Source organism: Cryptomeria japonica, chromosome 8 (assembly GCF_030272615.1).
Source record: "Cryptomeria japonica chromosome 8, Sugi_1.0, whole genome shotgun sequence".
NCBI classification, from domain to species: domain Eukaryota; kingdom Viridiplantae; phylum Streptophyta; class Pinopsida; order Cupressales; family Cupressaceae; genus Cryptomeria; species Cryptomeria japonica.
In genome coordinates, this window is record NC_081412.1 from 99,611,643 (window position 1) to 99,624,756 (window position 13,114).

Consider the following 13,114-nt stretch of genomic DNA (forward strand, 5'->3'; position numbering starts at 1 on the left):
ATAATGTAATATATTAAATATGGTTAATATACCAAAGGAGGAAATAAATTATTAAATAATATTAATATATTATTTTACAAAGAATAAATTATTATATTTTAAGAAGGGGAAATACATTAATATATTTAAATATATTAGAGAGGGGAATAAAGTATTATATTTTTAAGTTGGGAAAATAATTAAATACATTTAAGTCACGTGGACCCCCCCTTTCTCCCCCCTGTGGGAAGTGGTGAGACGGGAGCCACAGCATAGGTTGCGACTACCATCACACCCCTTCCCTCAGAACGGAAGTGGTGTGACGGTAGTCGCAGCCTATGTTGCGACCCGTCACACTCCTTCCCACGGAAGGGACCCCGTGGAGGGGCACGACTATCCACCTCCATGGTTATAAAACCCACACAATCGCAGGACCAGGGGGAGGGGAGAGGATAGGAGATTGCTACGTGGTTGGAAAGAAAAGTTAGCAAGCTACGCCAGCAGGTTATGCACAGGTAAGTTTTGTATGGATATTTTATTATACATGTTAATAAATATATATAATGACCATGATGTTACATATGTTGAGGAATATAAATAAAGAATACCTTAATACATATATTAATGAATATAGTAAGGAACAATCTAATACATATGTTAATAAATATAGTAATGAACAAATTTAATACATATGTTAATGAATGTTTTCAGATGTTAATGAATATGGATAGACATATGTTAATAAATACATATCAATGAATAATTAGGTATATAAGTTAATAAATATGAATTTTTGATACTGAACATTTTCTGAATATATGTTATGGAATACATGTCAAGTTAGGGATATGTAAATGTGAATGGGAAATAGTAATCAATTATGAAAATGCAATGTAAATGTGATTATATGATGGAGGCTATAGGGAGGAAACTCCCTTAGCTTAATGGAGGGATTATGGTAATCCCTGGTAGGCAATATATATTGAATATCTATATGCATATATATGGCTTGGTTGACTAAGTTCATCCAAGAAGAGACGGATCTGGTCGGTCCCCTCTGATGGACTTGGATGATGAGATGCATCGTCCAAGGCAAGGAATTGACATATGGTCTTCCTTGGATGGCTTGGGTGTAAGAAATTACACCCAAGACAAGAATCGAATTAACCTTCGATTTCCTGGATGGCTTGGGTGTAAGAAGTTACATCCAAGACAGGAATCGAATTAACCTTCGATTTCCTGGATGGCTTGGGTGTAAGAAATTACATCCAAGACAGGAACCGAATTAACCTTCGATTTCCTGGATGGCTTGGGTGTAAGAAATTACATCCAAGACAGGAATCAAATTAACCTTCGATTTCCTGGATGGCTTGGAACCAAGATGGGTTCCAAGAAGGCGAGCTTCACAACCGCCTAAGGACATATCTCAGTACGACACTCATATCCTTTTTTTTAGATAAGAATTGTGATTAGTGTTAATTAAGTAATTTAAGTTAAATTGCAAATTAGATTTTATATATATATATATATATATATATATATATATATTTGTTATATTCTAACAATCTATTTTGCAGAATAATGATCTCTAACTAGTGGGGACATTACACCTGTACCTACAAGTCCGTATAACGGGCCAGGAAGGTGAATTTTTTCAAATTGGAGGGATGGAAGTCGATTTCGACAAATTGACAGTTGATCTTGGGTTTTTGGGGCCTTCTAAGCACAATGACAAGTCACCACTCTCCACCTTCAAACGACTCTAGATTTGGCCTCAGATGTCAAATTTGGACGAAACAAAAGGCGATTCTAACTTTCTCGAACCTACTTAATCCAATGGTGATCTCAAATTTGACCCAACAAGCTCCAAAATACAAAACCCCAAATTTCTCTCAATTGGCGAACCAATGGCACTCTAATGGCTCTAATACCATGTGAGATTTTGCCAAGATAAGAGCTCAATGAAATGTACAAAATAAAAAGACAAAATATAGGACAAGAATAAATTGTATTATCATCAATAGATAAATGATCAATAGTTGTTACATACAATGTAGATGAGCCTGCATATATAGGCAAGGCTATATGGATATGTGAGCACACAAACATGACATGTGGATCGATAAGAAACAAGGGTAGGTAGGAAATAGGTGTGGTAGGTAGGAGAAACAATAAAATATTTCACATTATGTGGATCACCCACCAAAGGTGGAATTATCAGTCCACAATAAGTGGGTATGATAAAATAGTAACAAGATCACACCATAAAATGTGGAAATTCTCCTATACACACTATCCCAATGTGGCACAAACACCCAATTGTCTCATACCCAAACTACTATGAAATGCATTTCCTAAGTAAACTTAAGTAAGGTGTAATAATATCCATGATGAATAATTATTTACACCAACAATAATAAATATTATGTAGTTTATTGAAGAGTTAAGGTAACTATAAGCTGACTACTCATAACTCAATACACATTATAGGGTTAGGGGCATAACATTAACTACCTTTTATTGGTGTTTTTTTTTATTCTTGAAATGGTTTCCCACAAAAATCGTTGTTTCTTGTATCATGTGGATTTATGTATGATTTAATGTTTTTCCATAATATGTGTTAATTGAATTATAACAAAGAACACGACCAACATTTAGATCATATAGTCTTAAGGTTCTACATTAATTATTAGTTGTATTAGTATCATTTTTTTTATAAAAGTGATCATATCTCCCTATCTTGTCATTTTAATGGTAGAGGGAAGAAGCACTTGAGCCCCTTGTGAACCTAGGTTCTATCACATGTTTTAAAAATTAATAAATATGGACCCCCAAATAGTATCAAGGCTAATGTTTGGAAGGATTTTGGCCTTAGAAATATTCTTCTTTATGTATTCCAAGGGCTCAAAGCTACTACAAATGTTTAGTTGGACATATAGGGGATTCCTATACAATCCTACACACCAATAACAATATCCAATGTTCACTATTCTTTGTTGTCTTAATAATTTTGAGTCCATTAGAAATTGAAATAAGTCCCCTCCCTCTTACTAATATAGATTTAGTTAGCCCTTATAATACAAAAGCACAATCATCAAAGCCATGTGAGGCTGGCTTTCATTAATTAAACATGAATAGTAATACACATGGTAATTTACGTTATGTTAGGGATTGAATAATGATGTACTTCAATGGAAAAAAAAAATCAAAGTGATTGCTTTTATCCAAGACACAAATCTAATAACAAAGTTAAACCTTTGGTGGTCCTCAAAGGTCTCAAGTTGATTAAATGTAAAAGTTGGAAGTCAAGGGTGACTCCAAAGATATCATTGAGAGCTTGATAAATAATTATATTAAGGATTCAAGATCGAATAACATCATAGATGAACCTACTCTTATAACTCAACAATTTCAGTCCATGTATTTTGGACATTAGTTCACTAAGGAAAAAAAATATATTAATTTTCTTGTGAATGTGTACTGAATAACTTTCATTCTTAGTTAGAATCAATGAGAACCCTAAAAAATGGGATATTTTTCCAATTTTTAAGTAATCTACCCCTTAAGATCCAAACATCATTTCAATTTTTATACCTTCCCCATGATTGAAAGATAATTCAATATCATAATTTACTAGTTTATTATTGGTCTTTCTTGTAATTACTTATGGGTGTACATGTCTTGTTTAATTTTGTTTTTATGTGAGGCTACAGTTCTTCTCTTTTTGTAGTGTGATAATTGATCTCATTACCTACATTTTTTACTTACATAACTATTTAGAATAATTTATTTTTCTATGACATGATACTTGTTATCAATCTTTCCTCATAGTTAGAAATATTGTAGATGGTATCATGTTTTATTTGGCTGGGCCTAACTGACACATTGATACTAACATGGTTGTCAATTTTCATGTTAGGTAATAACCCAAACCCACCATGCAATCTAAAAATTATTTGTTCCCGTTACCACTTAAAATTGATTTCATTCCAACACTAACAATCATCATCAATTGGCAAGGCTACTAGGGGCTACTACGAAGTTGCAAACATCAAGAAGTTGTGGGGCTGGGTTCTGAACGCAATTATGGAGTACATCACGGTTGAAGGTCGTTTTTCCAAGGCCCACACCTACCACTTCGTGCTCTTAAACCATTTCAGACACAACAAAAAGGTGTCCCTGCCATACTACCTCTTTTGGTCCCTCTCCAGGTCCCTCAACAAACACAAGACTAACCCTTCCAGCCCAATTCTCCACTGCGGGCTTCTACTGCTCATCAATGAGCATTGCAAAACCCTCGCCCTGCGAGAGAATAAGAGGATTTCCACCTCTCCGAGCAAGAGAAAGATGGAAGAGGGAGAAACTAGCAAGGAGAAGGCGTCCTCCAGCAAAAAAAGGAAAAGCGTCCCTAGGTTGGAAACAAAGGACATTGTCAAGGAAAGCAGTGGTATGGAGACGGATGACTCCAACGGTGAAGATAGCTGGAAAGATGAGGAGCTGGGAAACGAGGAAGAAAGTGGCAATAATGAGCCTGGTCAAGAAACCCCTACCCTCAGCAAACACCCTGGTAAGGACAACAGCCATCTGATGGAAGAAGCGGAACCCAAGGATAACGAGGAAACCAGAGGGAACTCCGAGAAGGAAATGAACAAAGACTCTGAGAAGGACCTGACTGAGGATAGGGATAGCGAGGTCAAGGAAAATGCTAGTAAAAGGCTTATCCTGGATAACTTCAAGAAGCTCTCTGAGGCCAGAATGGATTTCGATAGATGGACCTACGAGACCCTGAAAAACCTAGACAGGAAAGGGATTAAAATGGATGAAAAAAGGAAGGATGAAAACAGAGAGCAGATTAATTGGAAGCAGGAATTGGAGAATAAGGTAAAATCGTTGGAAGAGGGAAAAGAGGCGATGAAAAATCTGATGGGAGTTATCCCAAGTATCCTCTCTATTGTCATCAAAAACCTGGAGGGCATCACCAAGGTCGTTGATCACACCTGCACTCCTAAACCGGTCGTGGATCTTGACCTGGAAGAAGAGACCATCCAGACTGGAAGTGGTGATGCTAATCCGGTGGGCGGTACTGTGAAGAGAACCAGGGCCAATATCAAGAAAGTTGTGGCTGCCTCAGCAAAGGATCCCCCCAACTTCAAAGACAACATCAAAGAGTTGTATGATATCAGCAACACCCTGGCTAAAGCCCTGGAAAAAATCTGAATGTTGGAAGGCTTGCTGGCTTTTTGGGGCTTTTTTGGGTTTTCTTCAGTTTCCGCTGGTTTTTTTGTGGTTTCTGTTCTTTTTTGTCTCTTGTAGCTTTGTTGTTTAAGTTCTGCTTGTAAAGGTTTTGGGGGCCCCTTCAAAACCTGCTTTTTCCTTAATAAAAAACAATCATCGTCAATTATTAACCTTATGAAATTACTACTTGTTTCCACTACCACTCCCTCCAAGTATAGTTACATTTTTAATAATACCAATAACATGTTACCCTAGCATTCTATAGTTGAAACATGTTGATCTATTTCTTCCACTAACAATAGCCCAAATCGGGTCAATCTAGAGACTCTATTGCAAGATGCAATTATGTATTCCAAAATATACACCAGCAACCCAAATCAATTCAAATAAAATCCCAGATGACTCCATTGTAAGATATGAAATATACTAACACATAAATTATAGTACATGTAGTGCCCCTTCTTGATTCATCCTTTATGTTACGATGTGATAGATACTTATGGATTTGTTCATGTTCTTGATGCTCCTTGCTTCTTGTTTCATTCTTTATATCCATATTTTCTTTCATATTGGTGTATTCATTATGATTACGTTGATGATGTTGATTCTACGTTCTGGATAATTATTGAAGTTAGGTTTATGTGTGATACCCCTTCTATGTTTAGACATTAATTATGTTTGGGTGGACTCATGGTGATTTCTTTGGTTTTATATGTGGCTTTGGTGATGCTACATTTTATGATGGTTTATTTTCATGAGACTCTGTTACGATGTTAGAGTTAGATATATGCCATGTTAATATTCATATTATAATGGATTATGTTTATGTTTCGTTATGAATAAGTTATGTTATGTGATGCATATTATTTTATGGTTGCTAACCCATTAACTAATGGATTTAGTTATATTGTGAAATGTGATTGATCATGATAGTTGAAGTGTATTGAGATATTGATTCATATATTATGCATTTGTTCCTAATTATGGTGCAAGGGATGTCTTATCACTCTCTCTTAGGAGAGACATATGATGTCACGATTTCCCTTCATCAATGTGTGTGTACATATTGTATATATTATATTTGTATATGTGTTCATTTGTGATGCAAGGTTGCAAGTACAGGGCATAGACTCCACTTGGTTTCATAGGTCAGAGTGTGCCTAAATAATCCCAATGGTGGTTGTGGGAGATAGCATATTGGCCCAATTGACCTAACCTATAACCTTTGCTCTACAAGTAGTTTTAAACAAGTAGTTCTAGAGAACAAAATCTTGTATTATCAAAATGTTTATATTTTTCATATTTCAATGTTTTTCTAGACATTATACTTAAACTTCTCAAATGGGTCTTGATCATATTCTAGAAATTGAATCATTTTATTGGTTTATTGATTGGTCAAAGTCTGGGTTTTCTACAAACACTAGTTTTTGCACAAGGGCGCATAACAGGCTTACAAGGGTTCAAGTCAAACCTACAAGGGCACAAATAAGGCTTAGTAGGGCACAAATAATTCCTACAAGGGTGCAAATCAGGCATGCAAGTGCACAAGTGTTGGGGTTTGATTCACCTGGGGGCTCCATAGGTTGGGTAATGGGTTTTTGTCTTGATTGTCAATAAAATTATTATTAGATGGTTTGTATAGGATTGTGTTATGGATTTATACGGTTGCTTGACTATCTTTTGGTGTTATCTCGTGATATTCCTCTATTAGATCGAGGCTTATGTGCTCTATTGTTGAGATATTGATATTGATGCTTTGTGGAAGCAACATTGTTTCAGATATCTATTATGTGATTTAATTGAATCAAATTTTGATGTTCATTTGAGGATGATCCTCGTTACATCTTATACTTATGCTTTGGTTTAGGTAGGCATAATGTCATAAGGGAGAGTGGCTCTGCATGGGGGTCATGATCCTAAGTGATTGCTAGGACAACCCATTAGGAGAGTTGTTTTAACAAGTGAACCTTAATTAATGTACTCAGGGGTTTGGGTAGTATTTCACATTAATCAAGATAATGGTAATGCCTCACTCATGACCTTCGGTGCTTGTCCAAGCCCAAGATGAGATTGGAAAGGCCTCGAATGGCAAGATCAACTGCCTTGTCCTCATGAAACCTATGTTGATTCCACAAGAGTCTTGGATGAGGGGTCAGGGTCGAAAGAGACTACCAGGATAACCCATACTGAGGGCATATGATGACACTCTTCCCTTGTAAGCACTAGTGTCCTACTCATGTTATATTTTTCTAAGTCCTTTGGAGTTGTCTTTGTTGAGTTGTCCTTGTTTTGTTGTTCATCTTTGTGTTCCTTGCTTGTAGTTGTTATCTTGTGGATGTAGGTAGTGACCTTGTATTTATTTACCCTTGCTTGAATGTGGGTCATATGTCTATCTCCTAGCATAGGGGGTGGTCCTTCAGGTTCCACATGGTCGGATGGTAGTTGCCTACTTCCATCAGAGATTTTGAACTTGTTCGTTGTAGGATTGGTTTTGCTTTTCACTCAAGATGTTTTTCTTGGATAGAGTTTACTTTGTAGTTTGGAGGTAGATTCATACATTATTTATATTGTTGATGTGTTATATGGATATCAAATGTAATTATAATTTTGGATGCCTACGAGGATATCAAATGTAATTATAATTTTGGATGCCTACGAGGCGAATGATGTAAACAATGAAGTAATCTAAGTAAAATGATTGTAGGATTTATGGTGGCTAGTTGAAATGATGTTATTGTACAATCTAGATAAAATATGTGATTATTATTTATTGTTCAAAAGAATTGTAGGAACATTTGGATTTAGGTCCTAAAATGAACCTAAACTTAAAGATTAAATGAATGCAATTTGTTTCTTATCATAGTGAAATTGAATGGAAATGAATCTTTTTAAATATGTTAACTTGCTCATTAATACTCATTTCATAATGAATGGTTAAATTTGTAATTATGTTCAAAAAACATATTTTCAGTTGAACATGGCCTATAAATTTATCCCACGAATATTAATAAATTCCTTATTCTAAATATGTTTTTGAGAAATGGTAACCTAACATAGCAAGCCTAAACATGTACATTTATACCCCCAACACACACATATATGTTTAGATGAAAAAGGCCTATAAATTTAATGTTATAGTGTTACTAGCATGCAACTCACTTAGTGCACAAGTCTTACTTTTTATGCATCTAAGTAGTGTGTGCTACAATAAATAAAAAATTGGAAGGCTAATATTATAATAGGTGTAATTTTAGACAAGTGTCAAGAATATTATTAGAATAATATATCTAATAATATATGCAATCAAGAATCAACTTAGCAATTCCCAATTGTATTCCCTCAATCTTCTATTTTATATTTTTCGTGTGAAAATACATGTCAATGCTCCCTCTTTCGTATCCTTGTATATAGTGTTTGGTAAGCCATCCAAAATAGAAGAAATAATTATTTATTAAGGCAAATCAAGAATCAACTTAGCAATTCCCAATTGTATTTGTATTCCCTCAATCTTCTATTTTATATTTTTCGTGTGAAAATACATGTATATAGTGTTTGGCAAGCCATCCAAAATAGAAGAAATAATTATTTATTAAGGCTTGGATATGTAACGTACCCCTTATTGTTGCAAAAATTCAATGAACAAGGTAATTATGGGCTCTTTTTCAAGTCAAAGGATTTAATGATTTTAATGCTTTATAATCTTCAACAATTGGCTTTTACTAAATATTGATAAATATTTGAATGAATAAATACAGCTTAAATAACACCATAAGACCATGCAATGTTTAACTATATTTATGTTGAGATCATTCAATGGAGTACTTGATAACCAATGGTATCAATGTCCTTGTATGATGAAAATAAGTGAATTTTGATTACTTCTGAGATAAATTAGTATAGAATATTTAGAATATTTCCAGTTATTTGGAAAAAAATTAAATTGAAAATGGTATTTGCCACATAATAAAAATGTCAGGTTGAGTTCTTTCATCTTACCCTGCACTATCATTACGTTATTCACAAATATAACAAAGTCAAAATACAAATATAATCATTATATATTCACAAAAATATAATATCGGACTCTAAAAAACCCACGGATACCGAATGTGTACAATCTGTAGATCACACTACAAAAAAAGGAGAGCAATCCAGCTCAGTAGGATAGTAATTAGCTGGTGCTCAGATAACTTGTTGAATTTATTGAGACTTTGAGTGCAGCTAGTAATTTCTTTTATATGCCTGGGATTAAAAAACAACTTTTCTTACTAGAATTCTGCTAATTCTATGAAACAAGGACTACTTATAGAATAAACAGGGAGGCAATGGAAGCAAAAGACAATTAAAAAGAAGCGTTTTGGACTATGGATTTTATATTCATATCTAAATTTCTTTTACATTGAATAATAAACATTTCGTATTTATTGACCATAATCTTAAAGAAGAAAAAACAACAGAACAGATATGTGCATCTTCTAGACAATTGATGGATCATTAAAATTTCAAGAATATCAAGTAGGATATATACCTCTTCTAATTGATGCAGGATGCAAATTAGTCTGACAGTAAAAGCCAAGATTGATATTGAAAGAGAATACATTAGCATATTACATGAAAGATGGGCAGTTAAACTTATATCATATCCCATACTTCGCCACCAATCGCCTCTTGATGTTCAATAAATAATCAAAATCTCTTGATGTAGTAACAAATGGAGTAGCGGAGAGGAAAGAATATGAAAAAAAATAATTTGACAAACTAACGATACATGATCATAGTATGTTTTCTATTCCAATAAAGTTGAATGCCTTCGTCAGGCGTCATTAAACCATCAAGATGTTTGAGTTTGGGCAGTAATAATAAACTCACAATAAGCATGAAATTGCTCGAGATATTTCTATGAACCATTGGCATAACCTTACAAAGAAGGCTGGTATGCAAACCAACTAACAAGCGATTGATATAACCATTGAATTATGTATACAAAAAAAGCTGGTATGCAAACTTTGTTGTTGCAATACTGGATGTTGTCACCAATTTCACAAGACTGGTATACAAAAAAAGCTGGTATGCAAACTTTGTTGTTGCAATACTGGATGTTGTCACCAATTTCACAAGACTGGTTGTTACCATTGCTATAGGTGTTGAAGAAAGCCTTGCTGTTCCTATATCCTTTGCGAATATCTTGCATAATATTCTACAAAACCCACAAAAAGAGACTTCCATGGTTATATTTGAAGACACATTCAATGTTCAAAAATATCTATTTTTCTAGCTCAAGTTTGGGCTGCACACACAGTAACATAAAAAAATACCTAGTACAGGATAACCCTCTGCTATTCCTCTTGTGTTTTGGTAGCTGATGGCTTTGGCGATTGGCTGAACCATCAGTGAGCACAGGCCAAATTCCTTTATGCAAGCAAACAAACAAAAATACAGATAATTCTCTGATCGGGGAACACATTTGAAAAAAATAGCAACTTTTAAAACCCAAAAATAGTTGAATTGAATATAGATGACAATTGAAATGATAGCTATGATAGCTGTGTAAATGTGTTGCTAGTGTTGAAAGGATATGACTATCTTTCCTTGAAGAAAAGACTATAGTTGGTCACAAAACTGCCTATTTTCCCTCTTACACATATTTGCAGAACCAGAAACAGAGTTGTAAATCATTTGGCTAACAAAGGTATTGGCATTACCACCAAGTAAGGTCAAGGATTCAAATCTTTGTATGTAAACTCAGAAGAAGAAAAGTAGAAGACTCCAATGAATAGATACAGGCGGGTAACCTTGTTTTTTAAATCAAATTCTACTTTACCAGTTCCATACACCAGAGTTTTAAGCAAGACTTGCTATTTGGTTGCACTTTTTCCGAGTCAAGAGTGATTACAATCAAGATTCAAAACACACTTTTTTTTATTATGGTCACAAGATCCTTTCTTCAGTATGGTCTCCGAATCACATGCGAGGAGGAGAAATAAAAATAATTATTTTAGCATGGTTTGATGATGATGTTTTGTATCTATAAAATGTGGGTTATGCCAAGGAAACAAGGATATACTGAGCTTTTAGTCCAGCCTTACTTTAGCCTCTATATTTTTTAAATAAGTGCGAAGAAATCAATACAGACATCCTTTGGTTCTTGTACAGAGTATTTCTAGCATGTTACTGCTGTTGTTCATGACTGAGTTTCTCTATCTATATCTTGCAAGTTTCATAATGGCTTAGTGAATTTTGTTGAAAACTCACTTATTCCAATCAACTATCAAAACAACAAACTCAAGACATGCAGTTTGTATTTCAGTAATGAGGTCCAGAATTTTCTTCTCCCTTTTCCTTTTTTTTTGTTTTTGTGTTCCTTTTTATCACAAAGGGTTCCTACCAGAAACATTACACATCCGTGGAGTGTACTCCATACAAACTATTCTTAAATCTTATATGGAAAAATCTAAAGGTGATATGGAACACCGGTACTTTCAATATCTCTATAAACAACATAAAATTTTGAGGTATATGTTTCCAACTTCCCAAACATTTTCTTGGTATTCAAATTTGTAATACTTTTGTTCAATCTGGTATTGAATAGATCGGCCATATGGTGGATCAAGGATGTTGGTTGTGAGAATTGTTCTATGGAAAATTGTTGGTCTCCAGGTGAAACGAAAATTTGACTTATGAGCCAAATACGAACGTATATCATTATTCATTACAAAAATTAGACATATTAGATATGAATGATTGAACATTAACAACCAATGCAAGAATCTGTTACAAATCAAACAGATTTCAGATTTGATAGAGGACACAATTTTCATTGATGCTCACATTGTATCATAAATTATGACTATGAGTTCCCTGATGATGTTTGCCAACACCATTAAAACATTGACTGATGATAGACAGATTTTGTTTTTTTGTAGAAATCAAACCCTACGAAGGTGTTTATAGATATTGATTCACAGTATTGGTCCTAAACACACACCACACTTTTCGAAATTGAGTGACTAAAAAGAAGCCCTTAATTCTTAGGCAGTGAAAATATAAACAAATATAGGGAGATAAGTGATGATACAGGTTTCAACCTTACTACAAGCTGGGTCTAGAGCTACACTCTATACATGAAGCAGCTCCAATATGTTTCCTTAGTTCCTCTCCCTAGTAGCAAACAGCCCCGCTTAAACATCATCGACAAGACATTCGAGTGGCTTACAAAGTAAAAATAGGAAAACAATTCTTCAAAGCAAGAAACATACTTATGCAGTTGTTATGGACTGAACCAGGATGTTCAGATAAATAATGTTTATCCTCAGGGAGGATCTGCAATTAAAATATCAGTCATTATATTAAAGGAATATTTTTGGAACTGAATGAAACACTGAGAAACATATTTACACTACTTGAGCAGATTATAATCACTGATATATATAGCATCTTTATAGCCAAAAAAGATGAAAAAATTACCAACTTATTTTTCTTCCAACCAAAAGAACTAGCACACCAGGAGCATAATGCTGCAACTCAGTTAACCACTGCACAAAAAAATAAATCAGAAACTTTCTATTATACTATCGTTGTACAGTTGAGAATAAGAGTAAACTAAAGTTTATTTGATGCTTGCATAATACAAAAGTAAAAATGGGAAAACAATTCTTCAAAACAAGAAACATACTTCTGCAGTTGTTACAGGGTCTGAACCACGATGGTCAGATAAATAATGTTTACCCTTGGAGAGATCTGCAACTCAAATATCAGTCATGATATTACAGGAATATTTTTGGAACTGAATGAAACACTGAGAAACATGCTTACACTGCTTGAGCAGATTATAATCACTGATATTGATAGCATCTTTATATCCAAAAAAGCTGAAAATTTGAACAACCTGATTTTACCAACT

General features: G+C 34.3%; 1 long non-coding RNA gene across 14 annotated transcripts in view; it reads right to left on the reverse strand.

Moving 5' to 3' along the window:
* Window positions 1–9,950: 9,950 nt before the first annotated feature.
* Window positions 9,951–13,114, reverse strand: part of LOC131063806 (uncharacterized) — a 54,224-nt gene continuing 51,060 nt past the window's right edge. For 8 of the 14 annotated variants that reach the window (XR_009111152.2, XR_009111150.2, XR_009111153.2 and 5 more), the window contains 5 exons: window positions 12,887–12,951; window positions 12,679–12,746; window positions 12,471–12,534; window positions 10,530–10,623; window positions 9,951–10,411 (listed from right to left, as the gene is read on the reverse strand). This is a non-coding gene — a long non-coding RNA (uncharacterized LOC131063806). Of the gene's footprint in view, window positions 10,412–10,529; window positions 10,624–12,299; window positions 12,373–12,470; window positions 12,535–12,678; window positions 12,747–12,886; window positions 12,952–13,026; window positions 13,113–13,114 lie in introns of all 14 variants that reach the window. The other 6 variants (XR_009111159.2, XR_009111146.2, XR_009111148.2 and 3 more) reach the window with 5 other exon arrangements.